General features: G+C 40.8%; 1 protein-coding gene across 2 annotated transcripts in view; it reads left to right on the top strand.

Annotated features, from left to right (window-relative positions):
• Positions 1 to 1,659: 1,659 nt before the first annotated feature.
• SOCS5 (suppressor of cytokine signaling 5) overlaps positions 1,660 to 23,475 on the top strand; it is a 40,100-nt gene continuing 18,284 nt past the window's right edge. Inside the window, exon 1 of one of the 2 annotated variants that reach the window (XM_060247839.1) lies at positions 1,660 to 1,933. The gene's annotated coding sequence lies outside the window, so the exon portion shown is untranslated. Of the gene's footprint in view, positions 1,938 to 23,475 lie in introns of both variants that reach the window. The other variant, XM_060247848.1, reaches the window with a different exon arrangement.

Consider the following 23,475-nt stretch of genomic DNA (forward strand, 5'->3'; position numbering starts at 1 on the left):
CAGCTTTTAGTTTAAAGACAAGTTTGTCATGACAAGTTTTGGTGTTAGAGCCCACTGTAGTCAATATATGGAATATTATACTTAGTTAGATTATATAACCTGCTCAGTAACAGAAACAGAAGATTATAGGGTACATTATTGCAAATTGAGGCCTGAAGACCCAGCAGGGGGACAGGGGGAGAGTGAATGATGCAATCAAATGACATCTAATAGTTGAAAGAGTGGAAAAAGGAGATGGAAAGGTGTAATGAGGGGCAATTAGTTTATGACTGTGGACTCCCAGACCCACTGAGTCCAAATCTGATAGTGTTTCTCCAGAAGAGAATGTATTAATGAGAGATTCGAAGTAGAAGGAATGACAGCCTGAGCTGGTTTATATGAATGATTTGTGAAATTTCAGCAAAGTTAGTATGATTTAAGAGACGTTTATGAAGAAGTTGCATGGGGAGAGGAAATAATTTATATGGTACAGAGACAAGAAGGTAGGAAAGATGGCACTATTGTCGTTTGAAGTGGGTAGCTCTTAATATGTATTAATAATTTAAAAAACTGGAATACAATAAGTAGGGTTTTTTGAGCAGGAACGCAGTTCCAGCTGCCTTCGCACCAGGGGAGTGGCCTAATATGCAAATGAGTTCCTACTGGCCTTTTTCTACAAAAAAAGCCCGGGGGAACGAGAAAAAATCGAGAGCATAAGGTTTAGTGAGGGGAGGAACAGTCTAGAACTTTGTTATGTTATTATTAGTTGTGGAATATTATATATAACATTCGTCCACCATCGGGTCTCAAGAAATTGAGGAACCTCTCATACAAAGATTGCTCAACTCGCCGTTAACGGAAAACGAACAATCCCCGGGGACAAAGTAAGAGTCAAGTGCACCTTTAAGACCAACAGAGTTGTATTCAGAATAAAATGCAAGATGCACTTGACTCCTACTTTGTTCTACTGCTTCAGACCAACACAGCTGCCCACTTGGATCAATCCCCGGGGCCGCTGCTGCAGGATAGGCGATATTTCTGCGGTTGTTCCCCTCTTCTCATGGTTTAGGTGCGAGACGGTGCTGCAGAAGGATGTGCAATTTCCATTACAAATTTAAGACACGCGCTTGCAGCATAAAAAGAGACAAGATTTATCACCCCCCTCCCCCCGCACAACACACAGCGAAATGCATCATGGGCTACACAAATAAGTTTCCATCTGACTGAGGCTGCGGGTTGTAGTTCTTTGACTTTGGAAAGCTGTTTGCATTTCCCTGGAAGTAAGTTCCATTTAACTCAGTGGGGCTATCTCCAAAATAACCCTGAATTGCATACGGCTCTGTGCTGAAGCACTTTCTTTACGCTTTTACCACCCGTCTCTTTCGGCCTCCCTCCCTAGTACCGGCATTGTTTCTTTCCCCATTCCAAAATGGCTGCTCGGTTGAAATTCTACCCACTGCCCAAAGTCAATATGGAGTCCCGGAGAGACCGCGAGCAGCAGAGAGTAGGAATACGCAACCATTCTTATGTCTGTTTCGGGGATTGGGTCTCTAATTTCTGCCTAGGCGTGTTTCTATAGGCTACACTTGACTCTGCCTCCGCATTCTAGTTCCTATTATTGGCTGACGAAAGGGAGGCGCTCGTTTTCGACGATTGGCGGTGGTGCTGTCACTCCTTCTCCCCCCTCCGCCCGTCCTTTTTCTGTGTGCCTGAGGCGAGAGCTGTTTCCCAGGCCGTGAGGGAGGGGGGCACAGTGCGTTATCTCCTGGCGAGGGAAGGTGGGTGCTCGTGCTGCTTTAGCTCGAGCGGAGGGGAAGCGAGGCGATGTTGGGACCCAGGAGGAAGCCGGCGCTGAGCTGAAGGTGGGAGGGAAGGGGGAGATGTGCCGGCCTGGCACCACCACCAGCTTCTTCAGCTGCTGCCATCACAGTCGATGCTGCTGAACTGGGATTAGGTAGGTAAACTCAACTAGGATAGGTTGAAGGGGTAGAGGTTTAAGCCTGGGCGCTTTCCGGCAGGTCCTCTCAGAGGCCTGGCTGCCTTGAGGGAGAAAGCGGGCGGCGTTCCTGGGGTACCGCTTTCCGCACCCGCAGTGAGAATTTAAGAGGAAGAAGCGGCAGCCGGACTTGAACATCGCCCCCCCCCCCCCCCCCGACCAACTCCGCATGCTAATTTGCACGGTACTCCAGAACCGAGCTCCGTTACGGGCGGGCAAAATGTTCTCTGTGGGTTCGTCTCATACTTGGATTGAGGCTGTTGGCAGTTTGAGTGCCCTTTCCTCTTCTGCAGCATTTGAACAGAGGAAGCCGGGAGCAGGGCCCACTCTATTAATTATTAGTGTAGGCGACTAAACTTCGTTTAAAATATATGTATCTAGATAGAGAGATGTAGATATGCTTAGAAGCCTGCACTAAATGTCTATCGCTCCTGAAGGGACAAAATCTCAAGAGGCGTTTTGAAAAATCAGATTTTGGGGAGGTTTATGTATATATATTCTGACCAGTAAAAGCTGATAGTATGGTCAGCAACCCCATTCACCTTCATTCATTCATTTTGCAGGTTGAAGCAGTGAGCAAGTTGGGGGACCGGATAGGGCCATCACTTTGAATTGCTGCTCACCGATTAGTCATTTGTATACAAGTATTAGAAAGTTTAAATTGTAAGGGGTACTTGTGAGTAAAGGGGGTGGAATTGTGTTTTAAAAATATTTCTATAATACTCTGATTTAAAATACTTAAAATACATTTATTGGGAGTGGGTTGTGGTGAGAATTGTTCTCATCACTTTGAGAGATCTGGGTATATTGTGATCAAATAGCAAGTGAGAAGTAAATATGTGAGCAGTATATAATTGTTTCAAATGGAGTGTTTTAAAAGTTGTTTGTTGTGGCTTTAACTATCTTGACTGTAGTTCTGGAATTTGATACTGGCACTGAATTAGGATAGTTTTTAGAAATATTTGTGTTTGCTCAAGGTTCATATTCCTCAATCCCATCAATTAAGAAATGATGACAGTATCTTCTTATTCCCAGTGTCTGTCAAGGCTGTCAAATTGTGAGTGAAAGAGAGTTGTAATGAGTATTCTGAGTAAAAGAGCCATGTGAAGCTGCCTGGCCGGTATAATGATTGGTCTACCTAAAGCAGCTCTCTGAGGTCTCAGGCTGAGAGATCCTTCCTAGAACTGAACTTGAGAATCTGTTGACTGGAGAAGATGCCAGACTCTGCACAAGATCTTATGTGCTCAAAGCTCTGGCACCTACCTCTGTAGCTGTGGCTCAGTGATTAGTAGTCCTTGTCTTGTATTTATATTCCATCATGGAAATACTGAAGTCATTTTCATATGTGCTGAAGATGGAAGTTCTGCCATGTACAGTTCTTGTTTGGGTCATGAGATATGGTAACTGAGTAGCAAAACAGGTGTCTATGAGCACAGAAGCTGACCAGTTACAGTGACATGGCTGTGTACATGGCAACTTGCTTATGAGTTGTGTTCTCTTTTCTGTATTTAAGTGGCGTGTGTGTATGACATTTGCCATGTCTGAAGTGGCTTCATGGACCTTGCATAATTCTCTCTTCTCTTTGGTTTTGGTTCCTTATCAGCAAAATGGAAGGAAGTAATAAATTGCATCTTAGAATTATTTTGTGAACATATGAACAATTACATTTTATTTATAGAAATACTTAATGTAAGGCTTTATTGTTAACCACAAGTATTATGTAAAGTCTTTTAAAAGGTCTAGTAGTACACAATCTAATTTTGAAATAAACCTTAGTGAAGTTTTTTTTCTATTAAAGTGTGACATGTCATAGAAGGGACAGCAGTTTTGAATTATTGATAATTTCTCAATAACTTACATTTAAAAAAAATCTGAAGACTGCTAATTCAGATGGAGTAATCACTTGCAACAAACACGCTATGCACATCCTCTCACAGACTATATTTTGTTCTTTACATACGCGATATAGTTGGCAAGAAGCTTATATTTTGTTGGGGGATTTCCTGTTTGCAAGAAATATTATTTTGGCCCAAACTGTAGTTATTTTATATTACCCAGCATTTACATGTGTTTCATGGCTAAGTTCTACTTTATTTAATTGTAGTCCAATACACACTTAACCTGGAAAACCAATCTTATTCACCCAAAGATCAGTAAAGTAGGCAGTTTTTAATATTAGCATTAGGAACCTGCAGAAGTATGATTACATCTGTAGATTTCATTGTAAAATGGGAGCCTTATAACCCAAACTTAATCATGCTTAAAAATAAGTTAATTATCAAAGAATTCAGGTTCTCACGGCTGGTAACATCATTAGGGTTTGTAGAATCTTTCGGGATCAAGTGCCGTGTTCTACTGGAGAGGAAGGAAGACTTTCTCCAGTAGAACACGGCACTTGATCCCGAAAGATTCTACAAACCCTAATAAGTTAATTGATTTCACTTGGAGCTGCTTTGAACATATCAAGTTGCCTTACTCCATTGGTCCACATAGTCCATTAACATCTAGTGCTAGGCAGCAGTTATGCAGAATTGAAAGTGCACAGATGAAGCTTTAGGATTAAAACATGCAAAAAAATTATTTCCATAAATCTAGGATTCTCTATTTCAGGGGTGGTCAAACTTGCATGACCTAAGAGCCACATAGAATAAATATCAGATGTTTGAGAGCCGCAAGACATGAATAAATATTACATACATGTCTTTATTAAGACTCTTAATATTTCCTTTGCACAGAAAGATAAAATACACATATATTCACTTTACAACACGGTCATGTTAGAAGGAAACTTTTCTTAAAAAACAAAAACTGGGAATAGTCCCCATAAGACCAGCATAGGGAAAGGTCAGGGAAATTATTTTTTGGTAGCAGTGGGAAAAGAAAACACATGTACCATATAAATCACTGACCACTGTTTGCATCATTATGCATCTCTCTTTGCCTTGACACCAAGGTTATCAGACCATAGAGCTCACGGGCATAAGTAAGGTATATGACTGTTAAACACTCCATGAGGGTTTTAACTGTTACATATATTGAAAAACAAAATTTAATCACAGTATTTCACATACTAATTTAGAAATTTTTTTACAGTCCTTTTTACAAAGACAATATGCAATGTTCTTTCTTTGTTTGTAGGACTTCCTGAAGTCCAATAATTCCCAACCAGGTGTGACTGCAATTCCCAAACAGGTGTGGCTGCAATTGGACTGCTGCTTCCGTCCACTTTCAGAGCTCACCAAGGGATACAGTATTTCAATTGGCACTGCTCTGTATCTCCAATGGATCTAGCATGGCTCCACACTTCTATTGTTCTAAGCTTCTCTTGAAAGGGCTGGCAATAGTTGCCTACTTATGGGTCAGTGCTCAGAGGCTGACTGAGGTCCCGATGTTAAGCAGGTTTACTTGAGAGTAAGCCTGCATTAAGTTTCTTGACCTCAGGGAGCCACACAGTATGTGTGAAAGTATGTGTATGTGGCTCCTGAGCCGTGGTTTGGCCACCCCTGCTCTATTTGGTGCAGCAAATAAGTTCTGCTATTTTAAAGACACTTGCCACAAGATATTGTGCTTAGTCAAGCAAAAGAGTTTTTCCTACTTTCATTTATTGTTATAGAATATGTCTATACAACACTGACTTTGTATTAAAACCTTTATCATACAAAATGGCTTCCCTTGGGTGACCAGGAGGTCATGTGACATAAGATTTTAGGGTAAAAATATTGAGGAAATGCTTTAACCTTAGGTTAACATGCAGGAATATGATTATTGTCTTGGAAGTCAGCATGCAAAATAAAATGCTCATTCTGGGTCTCTTGTAGAACAATGAAATAGCAGAGCTATATGGAAGTGCCCAGAGGAAATGTCCATTTATGCAAATGTCCATTTAGACTTTTAGAATCACTAAACCAAGAAATTCTTTATATGGATTACAGAATGTTGCATGAATTTGCATAAACTGGAAATGGAGGTCATTTGCAGGCAAATCAGTAGGTATTCTTTCTGTTTGCAGCAGGTTTCTGGTACCTGTAAAATTAGTGCTATGCATAATGAATGTGCTTCCAACATTGCACATTCTGATTTTCAGAGATTTAGAAAGAGAAGAGTTCAGTACTGTGAATGACTGTTGTGTTGTCACTGTCTTAATAAAACGGCTTAGAAGCTCTACCTGGGAAAAAAAACTTTCTCAATTTGTAAGACTTCATTCATGACATACTTTTTCAACAAAGCTGCCAAGGGCAACGGAGTAGGACATTTTTTAAGTAGGATGCTGTGAGGCTTGGGAATACTTCATATAGTTATACTTTAGATAGAGATTATTTCCTTTTGTTCTCAGTGTAAAGTGAATATTGAATGTGTGTTGTTCTGAGGCTGTTATTAAATCAGTTACAGAGATAGCACAGACTTGAACAGGGTGAAGTGAGAAGGTCAAAATATTGAGCTGCTTTATGATCATGGACAAATTCTATGCAAGGGTTCTTACAAAGGAAAATAATTCAGTGTTTACTTGGAAAAACAGATAGTGCTGAAACTGGCATAAGAAGTATTCAGTTGCTTTGCACTATTGAATTTTATTAGCATTTATTGTGGTCTAACAGGTCTAAACTAGTGTGTGTGTGTAATCATGCAAAGAATTTCAAACCAAAATATTAAAAGCCTTGTTAATAGCTTGACTCAGGTTGTGTTGCTTACCAGTGGTTCTTATTAAAATGTTCTGATTTAAAGTTTAATATGTATATACAAATTGATAGCCCACTGTCTCCATAGAGCTCAGTAACTTTTGAAAATTGTGGGATTAGGAAATGGTTTAAATATATGGTATACTTAAGATTAAGTATATCCCTTCAGGGTTGAAAAAGGATTTGAACCCAGGGCCAAGGGTTATGCTGTATCCATTGATCCTTGCTTCAGGTGTGGCTTTGACTCCAGGGCTACTGGCTCATGAGTTGAGGATCAGTGCTGTAAACAATATTCTCTGTACTAGCTTAATTGAAACCTAAATTATTGTGAATGTGAAGTTTTAACAACTGTCTGATGTAATTAACACTAAAATTACAGTCTCAATCATATATACTTGGAAATAAGTCCTTGTAAGTCTGACTTCAGAGTAAACACACTGAGTCTGAAATACTCATTGAATAACATATATTGTAGAAGATGATGTACATACAACAGTTATGAGCCAAAATGTTAATTTTGAAGCCTTTTTGCTACTCAAGATCTTGGTGATTTTGCTTTCTGAATGTGCTTGGAGGTTGTTGTAGAGTGCCAAAAAGTATACTGTTGACAGATTAAAGCTGCAATTCTGAATATATTTGGGGAGAAATTTCTGTTGAACTTGGGACTTTTTTTCTGAGTAAATATATGCGGAGGAGCAGATTGTAATCAATTATAGCGACTTCAAGAATATATGCTTAATATAGTTATTTGAATTTTGTACTCATTACTGGAAATATTTACCATCTCGCATATGGCAAGCAACATGACCTCAAATGAACCAGTAAGTGCTCATCTTTCTGTGACTTATGAAACAAAGCCTCAAATCCAGAGCATGTCCTACTCTTTTCTGTCCATTCTAGATGCGTCCCAACTTGTTCCTCCTTGTCCTCTTTTCACTTCTTACTGTTCCATCCTTTTCATGAAATTTGTCTTATTTTTAAACTTTTTAGATGGCATATTTTTTCCTGTGATTTATTAAATTTCTCTGTCACTTTGTGTTTGATGGCACCGATACTGAACTATGATTCTTTTATGTAGATTATTTTACCCTGTTATTCTCTCTGGTGGGGATTCAAAGCAATTTATAACATTGTTCTCTCCCTCATTTAACCTTCCCAATAACTAGCCTGTGAGTTAGGTTAGAGGCTGAGAGACAGTGACTGGCCCAAGGTCACTGTGTGAGCTTGCATGGTTTAGTGGATCTTCCAAGTTAGTCTGACAGTAACCATTCTACCATACTGAATATGCAAAATGCTGCTAAAAGCAGAAAAATCCACCTAGTAGTAGCCTACAGATTAACCTATGCAGTTCAAATGACACAGTGCCACAAGCAAAGAACATACACACTACAGAAACAAGATGATAGAGCACATAGCACAGGATGAACTCCAGCAAACCAAGTCACATTCTACATGGAAAAGAGCACTTTCTCTCCCTTGCTTAATGCTAATCTACCAGTTTCCCCCTCATTCCATTATATATGTCCCATGTGGTTTACTTTCCACCCTTTTTCATGGAGTTCCTAAAACAACCTTGCTGCGCTGGTTTTAATATTTGTCTTTGAACAGATACACACACTCCTTCTCAGGACTGGCTCAGGAGAAGAGTGCTTACTGAACTATACATTTATTTGTTTATTTGGGGAGGGTTGACCGCCCTTCCCCATTTATGCGGGGCTCAAGGTGGTCCACAACAATACAATATAAAAACAGATTAAAACCCTAAATTGCTGAACATTTGCTCAGCTGCTTTGAAAACGAGGTATTAGGCGCAGCCAATTTACTTGTCGCAGGATGATGATTTTAAAAATGGAAGTTCTTCTTTGTTTGAAAGACCTGTATGCTGCCATTCCATTGTTTAGAACTTCAAGACAACTTTGGGGTTCCATGAAGTTGGCAGGCTTCCACTGTTGATATTCTGCCCTTGAACAGCTTTGTTTTATTGTCTGATTTTAATGCTGCAGAGCCAGCAGCATTATTCAGGACAATCTGCAAAATGGACAAAGAACATACACACTACAGAAACAAGATGATAGAGCACATAGCTCAGGATGAACTCCAGCAAACCAAGTCACATTCTACATGGAAAAGACAATCTGTAGGACAATCTGCTAATCACGGTGTTCCTTGGTAGGTACAAGACAAACAGCAAGCACTGTGTGCAGTGTGACCCCCCTCCATCTTGAAGCATAATGAATAACTGGATATGCCAGAGAATTAGGTAGATTTTGGTAGCTTTTGGAAAGTGGATTGCTCTAACTTGGCTGATACACCTTTCTTTTCATAAGAATGGAAGAATCAGGCCCTAAGACTTGCTGAATTCAGAAACTTGCCAGTGTATCTAAAAGAGCTTTTAAAGTGCTTTGTTTAGTTGGATGGCAAATACTTGATGGGTAACTGTTACTTCTTCAGTAGTTGTCAAACAGCACTAATTATGTGTTGGCTTTTTTTGATAATGAGTGTTGTTTGTTAATTCAATTGAACACTATGTCAGATTCATGCCACTTATAAAATTTAAATTAACCATTATTTTTCAAAAGTGCACAGTGTATTTTCATAGGGCTGAAACGTCTCTTTTAGAAATGTAGTGGCTTGTCTGGTGCTGTGTAGCTACTCATTATGACTTTGTAAGTCTGATATGTGATGAGTGCTGGGTCGGAGGGGGGTGAACATCAGAAAGCCAGTGTGATGTAGCAGTTAAGAGTGTTGGACTAGTATCTAGAAGACCTAAGTTCAGATTCCCACTAATGTTATGGAAGCTTGCTGGGTGACCTTGGGCCAATCACACTTTCTCAGCCTAATTAAACTCACAGGGTTATTGTGAGGATAAAATGAGGAGAGGAGAATTATATAAGCTGCTTTGGGTTCCCTCTGGGGAGAAAGGCGGGGTATAAATGAATTAAATAAACATGGTGAGACTGAAGCAGAAACATTAATTTGTAATTAAGTTTCTCTTAATTAGAACTGCAGTAAAATCCTCTGTTCTGCAGATTTTTGGGAAAGCTTGTCTTGGAATTTTCATATAGTTCAGGTATACTACTAAATAAACTATAGTTTTGTTACTAGAAAACACTAAATAAAGGGTTTCAGAGGAAGCAGCCTTATTTATCCAAAATCAACCATTGTCCCTACTTTGGAATAACTGCTCTTTTTAGGAGCCATTATGCTATGGTAAGTGATCTTTATGAATACTATAAATTTGTAGTTAACTCCCAATTCAGTAATAACCATAAGGGAAGATAGAGGCATACAAGGAGTTACTGTGTAGGGCACTGGCCAGTGGCAGTGTACTAGTAGCTTTTTGTATGGTGGTTAGATTGGAAGTTGCATCATTCTGCAGACTTTCAAATTTGTAAAACACTGTACAGTTTGAGTTAATGATAAGACATTTGAACATTGAAAGCCATAAATAAATGCTCAATAACATTAAAAATGTACTTTATAAATTTACTCTGCTGTGCTCAGTTTCTTAAATAGATGAATAGGTGTTTTTAAAGGTACAGCTTTTTTAGAAGCATTTATAAAGCAGAGCACAAGATCTTGGGAGCATCGCCTAGTGTTTAAACTGTCACGGTAAACTGGATTGGCAGTTGCTCACTCATAAGTACACAGACACCAGTGTTCCCTCTAAGCTGAGTTAGCATGAGCTAGCTCACAGATTTTTAGCCTCCAGCTCACACTTTTGTCTTAGCTCAGTAAAAATGGCCCCAGAGCAGATGCAGTAGCTCACACCTTGAATGCCAGTAGCTCACAATTTTAATGCCAGTAGCTCACAAAGTAGAATTTTTGTTCATAAGATTCTGTAGCTTAGAGGGAACATTGACACCTGGAGATAATTTTCCTCTCTACAGTCTAAATACTGTTATCTCAATAATAGGAATTACTTCACTGATTCCTGGTAGATATTCTTGTTCTCAATCAAACCAAAAGTTTGTTGGTGTAATACAGAGATGTGAAGGCCCGGAAAAAAACTGGAAAATTCGGGGGGGGGGGAACGGTTTTTTCCCTGAAGCCTTTTTTGTTTTTTTCTGAACAATTGAAAAAAGAAAAGAAAAAAAATTGATAATAGAATGTTTTATTTTAACATGATTAATAAAATATTTTAAGACAAAGTATTCAAATATTTTCCAAATCATTTCCAAAAAAAATGTATGGTATCAGATTATTCTAATTTTTGTGCACTGAGGACAAGCAAGTCCTAGGTCATGCCCATTCATTGAAACTTAGTCCTACACTCCCTTCTATACACTTCCCCCTTCGTCGATTCTTTTTATGCAAATGATTTTTTAATTTTTATTTGTAATTTGTATTTGTTATATGTTGTGAGCCGCCCTGAGCCTGCTTCGGCGGGGAGGGCGGGATAGAAATAAAATATTATTATTATTATTATTATTAATAATAATAATTTAATACTGTGGAGAGGAAATATGAATAATTGTTACTTCTGGATTTTAAAAAATTGTTTAGTGGAGGTTTTTTGGTCTGTTCCACATAAACTAGTAAACAGTTCAGGAGAATGTTGCTCCATTTGTTACAATTACAAATAAATATTATTTAAAAAGTAAATTTAATTTGTAATAATTGTTTGGATACACTATATTTTTAATATGCTAGTTGTGATTATTTCATGCCAAGTAAAATTGTCCATAGTCATATTTTATGTTTGTAAAGACTTTCAATCTGAAAAAGAAAAAAGAAGCGCTAATGTAGGGGTTTTTTTTAATTTTTCCAAAAATTTCAGTCCCCCCCCCCAAAAAAAAACCATTTTTTTCTGAGCTTCAAAATTTCCAGAAATTTTACATCTCTAGTGTAATAGTTTGCTTTGGAAACTTAATTAATTAAACAATAAGCATCTTGCAAAATGAGATATGGAGTTTTATATATTTGAGCTATGCAAGTAGAACATTTTAAAGTTTATATAGTAGGACTGAAACATTTACAAATTAAAGATCAATATGCTCTTAGAAATCTTCAGAGAAGGAGGTTCTGAAACTGGTGTGTTTTAGATTCAGTAGTTTAGTGTATCCCCCATTAACTGTTGACCCTCCTCCCTGGTCTTGTTATGTTTTTGCATATATATTGTTATTGAATTATTTTAATATATACTTTATTTTAAATGCTGTTTTAATGTTGAAAAGTTTTGATTGCTGCCTTGGAAACCCTATTTGGGTGAATAGAAATCAATAGCAGACTTCTTTATTGCTCAAGATCAAAGTTTGAGGTTCCTAGAATAAAACTTTGTTGATCTTATTTATTTATTTTATTTTATATTTCGACTTAAAGGTGCCACCGGACTCAAACTTTGTTCAGCTTTAGACCAACCCAGCTGCCTGCCTGAATATTTCTTTATTATAGTGCCCAGAAATTAAGATCACAGGGAGAGGCCCTCCTGACTGACTTGCCAGTCAACAAAGATTGTGTGGTGGGCATATAAGAGAGGGCCTTTTCAGGGACAGCTCCATGATTTAGGAACAGCCTCCCCAGGGAGGTGCACCTGGCCAAATTACTTTCAGTCTTCAGAAGGCAATTGAAGACAAGTTATATTTAGGACTGCATCTGACATGATTTTATTTATTGTCAGTCCTGAGATTCTAAATCATGATCTTTTTATATTGGTTATTTTATTTACACTGTAAGCTGCCTTGAGTTCCTCAATGTAGATAGTAGTATCAGATGTTGTGGCTTATAAGAGTTGCCACTCTGTAAGATTCATGTACATGTTTTGTTCTTTCACTTCCCACATCCAAGCCCACTACTTTAGCCACTGCTCTGCACTATTCCACATCCTGAATTGCTTTCTGAAATTTAAGCCCATTACTTCTAACTCATCCTTCAGTGGCCTTGGTGAACATTTTTTTACTCTAGAAAATTGAGTTTATACCTTTTTTACTGTTCAGTTGTTTTCCAAACTGGAAAAAAGTCAGCTGTTCTAATGTCTTAAGTTTATTAAGCCAGATTCATTTTACAGTAAGTTTCCCCACTTGCTGGCAAATCTGAGGCTTTGTCATTGTAGCAACCACCAGGCCCCTTTCCAGCGCTGTGGCCGGACCTGCCTGTCCCACATTGGTCTTGTCAGCCACCAGCGAGCCTGCAGCAAACGTGGACTATTGCACCCTTCTTAAATCTTCGTTCGCGAAGCCAAGCCGAGAGAGAGAGAGAGGGAAAGTGCATTGCCTGCACAAGCACAGACAATGTTTTAAAAAATCGGGGGGGGGGGGGGGGTTAAATTAAAAAAAAAAAACTTTTTAGATTTTCTTGCAAACCTCAGACGTCACCCAAGTTTGCAGAAAAGCCTGTTTGGGTAAGTGTTCCTCCTGTCTGTGGATTTAATATCAGCAGATGGGGCACATTTGAAAATTAGATTTATAGATAAACAAGCATAGGATTTGGATGAGTTCAGTTATGGAATTTGTTGTAGTTTTTTTTTCCAGCATGGATGACTTCTAGTTTGTTTCCACTCATATTTTAGTTATTGATCCGTTCCAGTGATAGACTGTATACTTTTAAGAAGGGCTTTTTTCTGTCAAAGCCAAACATGATTAATCCAAAACTGTGAAGTCTTGCCCAAGAGGGTTGCCTTTTTAAGGGAAGAGTGGACTACCGGAAAACTTTTCACTTTAAGAAGTTTGACCAAATTAATGATTTTATGCCTAGGATTTAAATCACCTTAGACTTGTGTGAAAGTTGGTAGTTGTTAAGCTATACATCATTCTTGTAAATAGCCAGTTTGCATGGCATTAAGCTGTGGCAAATAGGAATTGCCCCCAAGCAAAGAAGCTTTGCAAAAGTTCTTGGCTTTTAATGACTGGTGCAAGTGTTGACTTGTAGGTAAGCTATAAAGGGCAGATGGTGTGCACTGGAGTATTTGCAGAAGGTATGGTTCTTGCCTGTCCACAAGTCATTAGACCACAAGAAATGTTTCACTAGTCAGTCTGTCCATGTACATATCTATATTATTCATGGCACAATGACAGCATGAAAGAAAACTATTTTCATGCTTACAAAAACTTTTCTGCTAGGTGGCCTACAGATTTCTGCATGCCTTAAATAAGTGGCTATTTATGCCTAGTATGTCTTTTTCAGATAGCAATTAGTACAAGCATTGGCATATGTCACCAATCTTAATGTGTATTATATGCTTTATTTACTTTATTTATGGGCTACCTTTCTCCACAATGGGGACCAAAGTGACTTACTTCATTCCCCTCTGTTCCATTTTGTCCTCACAGCAACTTTGTTAAATAGATTAGGTTGAGAGCTTGTCCATTGTCATCCAGCAAACTTCCATGGCTGAGTGGAGATTTAAACCTGAGTCTCCTGGTCTGACACCCTAACCGTTATGAGTGTTCTCATACAGCTCTAGCTGGCTTTAAAAACAATGTATGGAACTGGCTGGATTATACGTTGCTTGACAAGCAGCCCCAAACTAGAAAAAATAGCCTAAATTTATCATTGGCTACCACTGCAGCACTGATGGGAGTACATGCTGTGCCCTGAGCAGTCATTTCACAGTGCTTTTAGTGTGATGCTTAAAAAAAAAATCCTGTCAGTTTGATATTCTGTTTTAAAAAATTTGTATTTGACAGACTTTTTCATATTCAATATGAAGATGTTGCTACATCTGATAGCATTGTATTGTCTGTTCCAAAAGTAACATGGAACTTAAATTCTGGGAATACCAAATTACAGTTGGAGGAATTTGAGAGAGAAGCCAATTCCTTGGCAGGATAAAATTTAGTTGCTTTACTAACAGGAAACTTCTGGCAAGCCAAAAATGTGCTTCAGGTCTTTGCCGCTCTCACCTCCCCAATGTCCATTCCAGTTGTGCTTCTGCCTGTAACACAAGCTTCTAGGTGAGTTCCTGTAAAAAGCAGGCTTTGTTGGAGTTGGTGGCACGATTCCAAAAAATTCCCAAGGGACAGTACCAGTATCCACCTGGAGCCTGAAGATCAATGGCAACATATGTTAATGTTGTATCTTGTTAGTTTTTGCATGCAAATCAAGGTGCATAGCAGCACAGTAAACCTAATTTAAAATACAGTTTCAAAAAGTAAGATGTTATAAAATCCGTACAATCTGTAAGCGGAGAATATAATTGGCAAAAATAATTTAAGATATTTTTCTCTGGGAAATTCTTAATTCCTATCCTGCAGACTAGTGGTTGTGCAGATAAGCATGAGTTCCACCTTGGAGGCAGTATGTATGTTCTGCGTCTGGGCCATATAAATATAGCAGAAGCAATGGGTAGCTCTGCCTGTGGGAAATCTGTTCCTTTTCAACTTCCTTGACTTCTTAAGCATGAAGCAGCCCTGTTCCAAGGGATCTTCCCCATTTGAGAACTCTGTATGCTGTTAGCCACTAGATGTTAACTTGTCATGGGTATTCTTCAATAGATTGCCCTTCAATAGAAGCTTGCTGTAACAGTGTGGGCTGTGCTGCTTGCCAGCTTGTATATTAACTTTTCTTAGTTGCTGCTTGAAGTACCACAGAAAAGTATAAAAACAGTTTAATCCAGAAACTGTAGTGGAATGGCAGCTGTGAAACATGTAATCTACATATGCAATGATACTTGACAATACTATTTCCAATTCTCTGGAAAGATGTTATCTGTAAATAATCTAAGCCATCTTTTGTGATGTGGTAGGCCTATTGCAATAAGTAAGAGAAGCAGAAGTTTCACAGGGGAGCTTACTCATCAGCATGATAGACATTCTATTTTATTGTGCATCAAAGCTGATTTACTACTAGCTGGAAGCCATCTACACTGTGGCCTGCAGCTTTTAGTAAATCGGCATTTATACATAACGAAGTAGACATGCGTATATAGTTCATTAAGAAGCAAGGGTATGTGCTCATGCTTTTTGTACTTGGCATTCTTCGTAGGAAATACGTAAATTTGAAGTTATTCTCAGGCTGCATACAGTGCTTGAAGTGTAAGGGGAGCTATGGTTCAAATAGAGTTTGCTTTAGTGCAAGCCACTAGCCAGTGAGTGAAATAATATTTTTTGATTTTGTCAGATTGCCTTAATGGAAACACTGTGTAAAAGAGGCAGTATACTTAATTACTATGAACAGCAGAAGGCTTTTTCCATCTTCCCAGTGTGAGTTTCTCAAGGGAAATCTGGCCATTTTGATAAGGGGAGTGAGAATGATTTTCATTGATCTGTATCTTAAAGAAGTGTACATGTTTGGCTCTGAAGTGAGTGCATTTAAATAAGCTATATGCACCAGGTTCCTGTTGACTTTTTCTTAAGAGCAACAGTGATGACCAGTGGGCTGGACATACAGTACCTACATCTGAAGAAGAATTTCTGATCTGAAGGCTTGCTGATATGATAGTAACTATTAGTGGATCCATTTTAAAAAAGCAAACAGTATTTCTATTTACCAGACATAGGTAATAGTCCTACAATCATCCTATAAAGCAGCTGGAACTTGGCAAAATGCTATCATTTCTCATTCTTAGAGTTGTGCTGCATCAAGTTGTATTCCTCAGCTTTAATGCCTGTTGTAAAACACTGTTTGGCGCTTTTTGGAATCAAATCATACAACAGCAGAACTGATTGCACTAATCAAGATGACAGTTAGCCTTCTTTTGTCAGTAGTGGGCAGCTTCTTCGCCTGTGAATCTTGAAAGTCTTCTTTTTCTAATAATAAGCAGTGGAAGTCATACATCATTTAGCTGACAACATTTATCCTCACAGCATTTATCAGATTATTTCGTTAATTAGTAGCCTCAATCAGTGCTGTGCTTAAAACTAAAAAATACTCTATCTCCTATAGTCAGACTTACAGTCATATTTTAAGTGGTAGACAGTTTTGTAATTCTTCTTCCAAACTGTTGAACAGCTTCATCATGCCATAGCTGCAGAGGCTGCAGACTAGAGCAGAGGATGGGAGTGGGTGGGGAGAGGCTATGTTCAACCCTTTCCCTTCCTGTTGTTTGTCCATTCAAAATCTGCTTCCCTACCCAAGTAGTTTTTTTCTTCTTGAGGTCCCTGTATCTTTCCCCTTGCATGTGGGCATGAGTAGAATGGTGATTTTTAGGTGGAAAATTATGTGAGGAGAGAAGATTCAGCAGCCCTTTCCCTCTGCTCCTGGTTTCAGCTTCCCTAGCTTCTTTGCTGATGGATTGATTGATTGATTGATTTATATCCTGCCCTCCCCACCAAAGCAGGCTCAGGGCAGTTTTAATTTTTTCTTAAAACTAGTTGGGTAGAAGAATCAGAACTGTCTGTTGCATATAGTTTGGCCACACAGTCAGCTATCCAGAGAAGCTCCTGTTTTGACGCAGTTACCTTTTTGAAGCTAACAGATTCTTTATTCTCCTCCTCCCTTTTGCTTCTATAGAAGAGAATGGTGATCTTCTGCACAGCAGTTGTGTCTTCAGGTGTCAATAGTTGTATGCATGTATATATTGGTGTACTGTACAGTACAAAGTTAGTGGATAAGCTACAGGCACCTAAGGCACTTTTTAAATCTGTTTCATGCAGTGTACTTGAAATATGCAGACATGCCTAATAGTAAGGCAACATACTCTTAGGGGCTGTTCAGACGCACAGTATAATCAGTTGTTGCTGCTGTTTCATATCGGATTAAAAGTGGCTGATCAGACAGCAACATCTGTGTCCCAGTATTAACCCGTAGTAGCCCCCTCCTCAATCCTTCTCAGAACCAAAGTATTTTGTTACCTGCTCCTTTGTGGTGTTTTTTGAGTTCTCCGGTTTCACCTCGTAGTTTTCCCATCTGGATAGTTCTCGACCAACTTCCGGATGTCTGAAGACTGTCCCGGAGCAAAAGGAGCCTCAGACACCTGGTTTACGGCCGCCATTTTTTTTTTACTACTTAGCGATATTCACATAACTGCATAACCACATAATGTTTTAACCTATGCGCATGTGCATGCATGCACATAAAAGTGGAGAAAAAAGAACTGCATGGTGCCATCGTGTGGACGGCAGAAGACTGTTTCACCGCGGAGTGATTCAAATTGCAGCATGGCAGTCTGATCAATAATATCCAGAACAAAGATTTTCGGAACAGGACTGGGTCAGTTTAACACGGACTCAACATGCTGTGTGAACAGGGCCTTAATGTACTTTGCACATGAGTGCACCAGAAAATATTTCCCCTCAAAAGTCACTGCTGACACTAAGAGGTTATTTAAAGGGCTGCCATACTTTGCTTGTAGCTGAATGACTGCCCACCTGTTTTTATTTTAGCAGTGGTAGATTACAAGGTAGGAAACTTAAACATAGCAGTACAAAAAACATAAGAACATAAGAGAAGCCATGTTAGATCAGGCCAATGGCCCATCCAGTCCAACATTCTGTGTCACACAGCGGCCAAATTATATATATATATATATATATATATACACACACACACACACACACACACACACACACACTGTGGCTAATAGCCACTGATGGACCTCTGCTCCATATTTTTATCTAACCTCCTCTTGAAGGTGGCTATGCTTGTGGCCGCCACCACCTCCTGTGGCAGTGAATTCCACATGTTAATCACCCTTTGGGTGAAGAAGTACTTCCTTTTATCCGTTTTAACCTGACTGCTCAGCAATTTCATGGAATGCCCACGAGTTCTTGTTTTGTGAGAAAGGGAGAAAGTATTTCTTTCTCTACTTTCTCCATCCCATGCATTATCTTGAAAACCTCTATCATGTCACCCCGCAGTCGACGTTTCTCCAAGCTAAAGAGCCCCAAGCGTTTCAACCTTTCTTCATAGGGAAAGTGTTCCAGCCCTTTAATCATTCTAGTTGCCCTTTTCTGGACTTTCTCCAATGCTATAATATCCTTTTTGAGGTGCAGCGACCAGAACTGCACACAGTACTCCAAATGAGACCGCACCATCGATTTATACAGGGGCATTATGATACTGGCTGATTTGTTTTCAATTCCCTTCCTAATAATTCCCAGCATGGCGTTGGCCTTTTTTATTGCAAACGCACACTGTCTTGACGTTTTCAGTGAATTATCTACCATGACCCCAAGATCTCTCTCTTCGGCAGTCTCTGCCAGTTCACACCCCATCAACTTGTATTTGTAGCTGGGATTCTTGGCCCCAATGTGCTTTACTTTGCACTTGGCCACATTGAACCGCATCTGCCACGTTGACGCCCACTCACCCAGCCTCAACAGATCCCTTTGGAGTTCCTCACAACCCTCTCTGGTTCTCACCACCCTGAACATTAGAGTGACTCACCAACAGCTTTCTCCCTCTGAGGCAGAGGCCACCTTGTGGGTGATTCTCAACCCACTTGTAGGGAGGCAGGACTAACTTTAGTAACAAAGCTAGGTATGCTGCTGGAAATGTTTTTATTATCTGATGTTTACGAAATCTAATGTTTATAACGCCATATTGTTATGTTAATTTTAATAATTTATAACTGTTTTAACCATGTTTTTATAATGTAAACTGATGTAATGTGTATTTTATGCTGTGAGCCGCCCTGAACCTGCTTCGGCGGGGAGGGCGGGATAGAAATAAAAAAATTATTATTTATTATTATTAAACTTCCTCTTCCTGTTGGGACCCCAAGTCAGTTCATTTCCTGCCTCAGTAGGGAGAGCACCTAGTTATAGGCCGTGCCTATTACCTTAGTAGTTTACAAATTCTTATCTCTATTCAATTATCCTCTTTACTGCTCTATTCCTGCTTTTTCCTTAACTAGCCTTCTGGTACCTGTCTTTCTCTCCTCACTCTTCATTCCTTTCCTTCAGTCAGATGCAGGCTTCGGCTCCCTGGCCGCCATTTTTTGACGCTCTTTTTTCCTCACAGAGGAGGATTAAGACCGCTAGAAAACATACTGAGAAGAGGACGATGGATTCCTATCGGAGGGTGAGGGTCAGAACCTCACCTCCGGACCAGCGAACTCAAAGGGAGCTGGCAAGACCCAGCAGAGGCTTGCGTGGGACTCCCCGTCGGAGCCGCCATTTCGCAGCGTGCAAAGAGTGCGCCAGAAATGGACGCTCCGTCACTGAGACGAGGCTGATGGCTTCGGGCCGGCAGAGTCTTCCTTCTCATCCAGCAGAGGCGATGAGCGTAGCGACCCGAGAATGAGCACCGCGGGGGCCCGCTTAAGTAGCAACAATGCAAGTGAGGGGGAAGGAACGAGCCGCTTTACTTGCGACTCAGCCAGTTTGAAAATCCCCAGCCAGGAGATCTCATTCCCATGCTTCTCCCTCAATAATTCCTTGCTATGCTATGTGATATGCGGGATGAGATGGGCTCCTTCCATAGAAAGAGGACCAGATCCAATAGGTCCCCCTCCGCATCCTCCTCTTGATCCCCTTTCCCTCACAGAGGGTCCCCCTTACTTCAGACACCCAGTGACAGGGAAGAGGGTGAACTTTCCTCGGACGAGGACCCAGATATAGCAGTCCCAGAACCAGTGCAGAGATTTTTCAAGGCGGAGGACCTACAATATCTGCTAGTTAGGACCCTCACTGCTTTGGATCTCCATGATGATCTTGACATTGAGGAAGAGGAGGAGATGAAGTCCATGGACAAGCACAAGGAGGGAGACATGGAGTTTATTCCAAAGAGGGCTTCCATATGCCAAGGCCTTTCCCTTCCCAGCTTATTTTGAAAGGCTAATGAGAGCGGAGTGGAAGAGACCACTAGCTAATAAGCAATACCCAGGGTTTCAAAAGAAAGTGTATCAGCTTTATTCCTTTACTAATGAGTCTCTGAGGATGGCCATGGGGTCCTGAAGGACAATATTGATAAAAAAGCGGAATTTGTTCTTTGCAGAACTCACGAAGCTGCGGCAATGGCGCTCAAAGCTTCGGCAGTTTGATCCTTGGTGGCCAGAGCAGCTATAGTACAGATCCGCAAGCTTATTGGGAGGCTACCCCAGGAGGATCATCGTTCCATGGAAGGTGCAAATTGCATCTTAAGGGCCATGTCTTTTCTGGCTGACTCTACGCTAGATACTATGGGGTTTGCTTCCAGAGCTATTTTTTCGTTAGCAGCGGCTAGACGTTCTATTTGGCTAAGAGCGTGGTCAGCAGACACCTCCTCTAAGAATATTGTGATGCCATATCCCTTCCATGGGGGGAGACTTTTCGGTCCAGCTCTGGATAAGATCTTAGTCGAGACCAGGGATAAGAAGAAGGCAATGTCCAAGTTTATACAGCATCAAGACGGACAATCTTCATATCAACCTTCTACGTCGTCTTTTCATTCACAGCATACCCTTTCACGTTTTCGACAGGATTCCAAAAGACCATCATGGAACAACTCCAGGCAGTCCTTTTGTCACCCTGGTTTCTCCAAATTCTACAGAGCCGGAGCTAAGCAGCCCGATAGACCAGAGAGAAACCAGAAGGGCACCAAACCATGACTACGCCCTTCTTCCCGTTGGGACACATCTGCTTCACTTTCGACACCAATGGGAATCCTCAACAGCAGACGCCTGGTGCAAGGAAATTGTCACCAACGGATACAAGATAGACTTGCAGACTATACCAGCGTCTCGTTTTGTCCATCACCGGATCACAAGTCCACAGAAAAGCGCCTCACAACTTTACAAGCCATTCAGCATTTACTAGACATAGCAGCCATCGAGCCAGTTCCCCCATCAGAATACAATCAAGGTGTTTATTCAATCTTCTTCACCGTGCCAAAGCGATCAGGGGACTGGAGAGCAATTCTGGACTTAAAATTCCTCAACATGTTTGTGAGTTACAAGGCTTTTCGGATGGAGACACTATGCGCCATAGCGTAGGCACTTCAGCCCCAGGAGTTATTAACATCAATAGACTTAACAGAGGCTTACCGTCACATTCCAATCTTTTCAGGACATCGGAAGTTTCTTCAATTTAACTATGGTGACCACTACTACCAGTACAGAGCCCTTCCATTCGGCCTAGCTTCTGCTCCTTGCATCTTCACCAAGGTCCTGATCAATGTTATTGTTCCCCTTCGGGAGCAGGGCATCCTGATACATCCTTTTCTGGACGATATTCTTCTCAGGGCTCTCTCTCTCTCGAGAAGTCCATTCAGGTCATGGAACAAACTATTCAACATATGCAAGAATTTGGGTTAGTGCTCAACGTCCAGAAGAGCTCCTTGGTACCCACCTACAAGCTACAACATCTGGAGGTGGTTAAAGATACCAGGTTGCAACGTCTGTTCCTCCCGACGGACAAGGAGCAAAAGATCAAGGAAACTGCGTCCTTGGTAATCGGGAGTCATCAATCGTCCTTGATGTCTCTTGCTTCTCTACAGGGGACGATGATAGCCACGTTAGATGTGATATATTGGGCCAGGTTTCATGCTCGACCGCTTCAAAACTTTCTACTTCCTTACCAGCTTCAGATTTCCAAGAAGTCGGATTTGCAAATAAGGGTGCCTCTGAAAATAAAGACCAGCTTGCGTTGGTGGACAAGGTTGAAAAATCTTACTAAAGGGAAACACTTCTAGATCAAAGATCAGATCCAAATCTTCACAGATGCCAGTCTTACGGGCTGGGGGGACACACGTCAGAACCAGTTTGCCCAGGGTCTCTGGACCATGAAGGAGTCCAAGTTACCCATCAACTTGTTGGAGTTGAGAGCTGTAGGTCGGGCCTTGCATCACTTTCAACGTCAGGTCAGGAACTGCCATGTTTTAGTCAGAACAGACAACATTTCAGCCAAGGCCTACATCAATCGCCAAGGAGGTTCCAGGTCAAACAACCTACACAGAGAAGCTTGTCAGCTTCTGTCATGGACTCAAATTCACCTTCAGTCCATCCAGGCGGAGTCCTCAATATCGAGACGGACTGGCTCAGTCATCAACAAATTCGACAGGGCAAATGATCGATCAACAGCAGGGTTTTTCAGCTGATAGTGGATCGCTTCAGTCTACTCCTAGTTGACCTTTTCGCTTCTCCGTACAATCACAAACTTCCCCGCTTCTTCACTCGATTTTACCATCCTTGAGTGGAGGATACGGATGCCGTGACAGCCACGGGGATGTTGCTTCGCCTTCCCGCTGACTCCGCTCCTACCTTGCCTACTTAGGAAAATCCGAGACCTGAAAGCAGAGGTGATTGTAGTAGCGCCACACTGGCCTTGCCACCCATGGTTCACAGAACTGCAGGAGATGTCAGCACAACAGCCCATGATTCTACCCGTTTCAGCAGATCTCTTGCAACAGGGTCCGTTCTTCCATCCGCGTCCAGAGTGGCTCAACTCGACCGCATGGCAATTGAAAGGTCGAAATTGCTTCAGTCAGGGTATTCTCCTCAGGTAGTCAATACCATTCTTGCCTCAAGGAGACCTTCCACAGTGAGAATTTACAACACAACCTGGAAAGCCTTCGTCCACTGGTGTAGGAGAAAGCAAGTGGATCCTCTTCGTCCAGAGATTAGGTTCATCTTACAGTTCCTCCAGGATGGTCTCAATTCAGGCCTTAAGGCAGCGACACTAAGGTGCCAGATGGCAGCCCTTTCTTTGGTCCTTTCCCAAGATCGTCATTCCGGTTAGTCATCTCATCCTTACATTTCCTGTTTTATCAGAGGAGCAGCCCTATCGCTTCCTCCTCAGATCCATCATTTTCTGACATGGATACTGAACACTGTTCTCACAGCCCTGACCAAACATCTGTTTGAACCCATTCAGTCTATCTCCATGGCCTTCCTTCGCATGAAAACAGTTTTTCTAGTCGCAGTAACTTCTGCCAGACGAGTTTTAGAATTGGAGGCCTTGTCAGTATAGAAGCAATTTTGTATCTTTCACAAAGAGAAAGTTGTCTTGAGGACCGATCTGACTTTTT

Source organism: Heteronotia binoei, chromosome 1 (assembly GCF_032191835.1).
Source record: "Heteronotia binoei isolate CCM8104 ecotype False Entrance Well chromosome 1, APGP_CSIRO_Hbin_v1, whole genome shotgun sequence".
Taxonomy (NCBI): domain Eukaryota; kingdom Metazoa; phylum Chordata; class Lepidosauria; order Squamata; family Gekkonidae; genus Heteronotia; species Heteronotia binoei.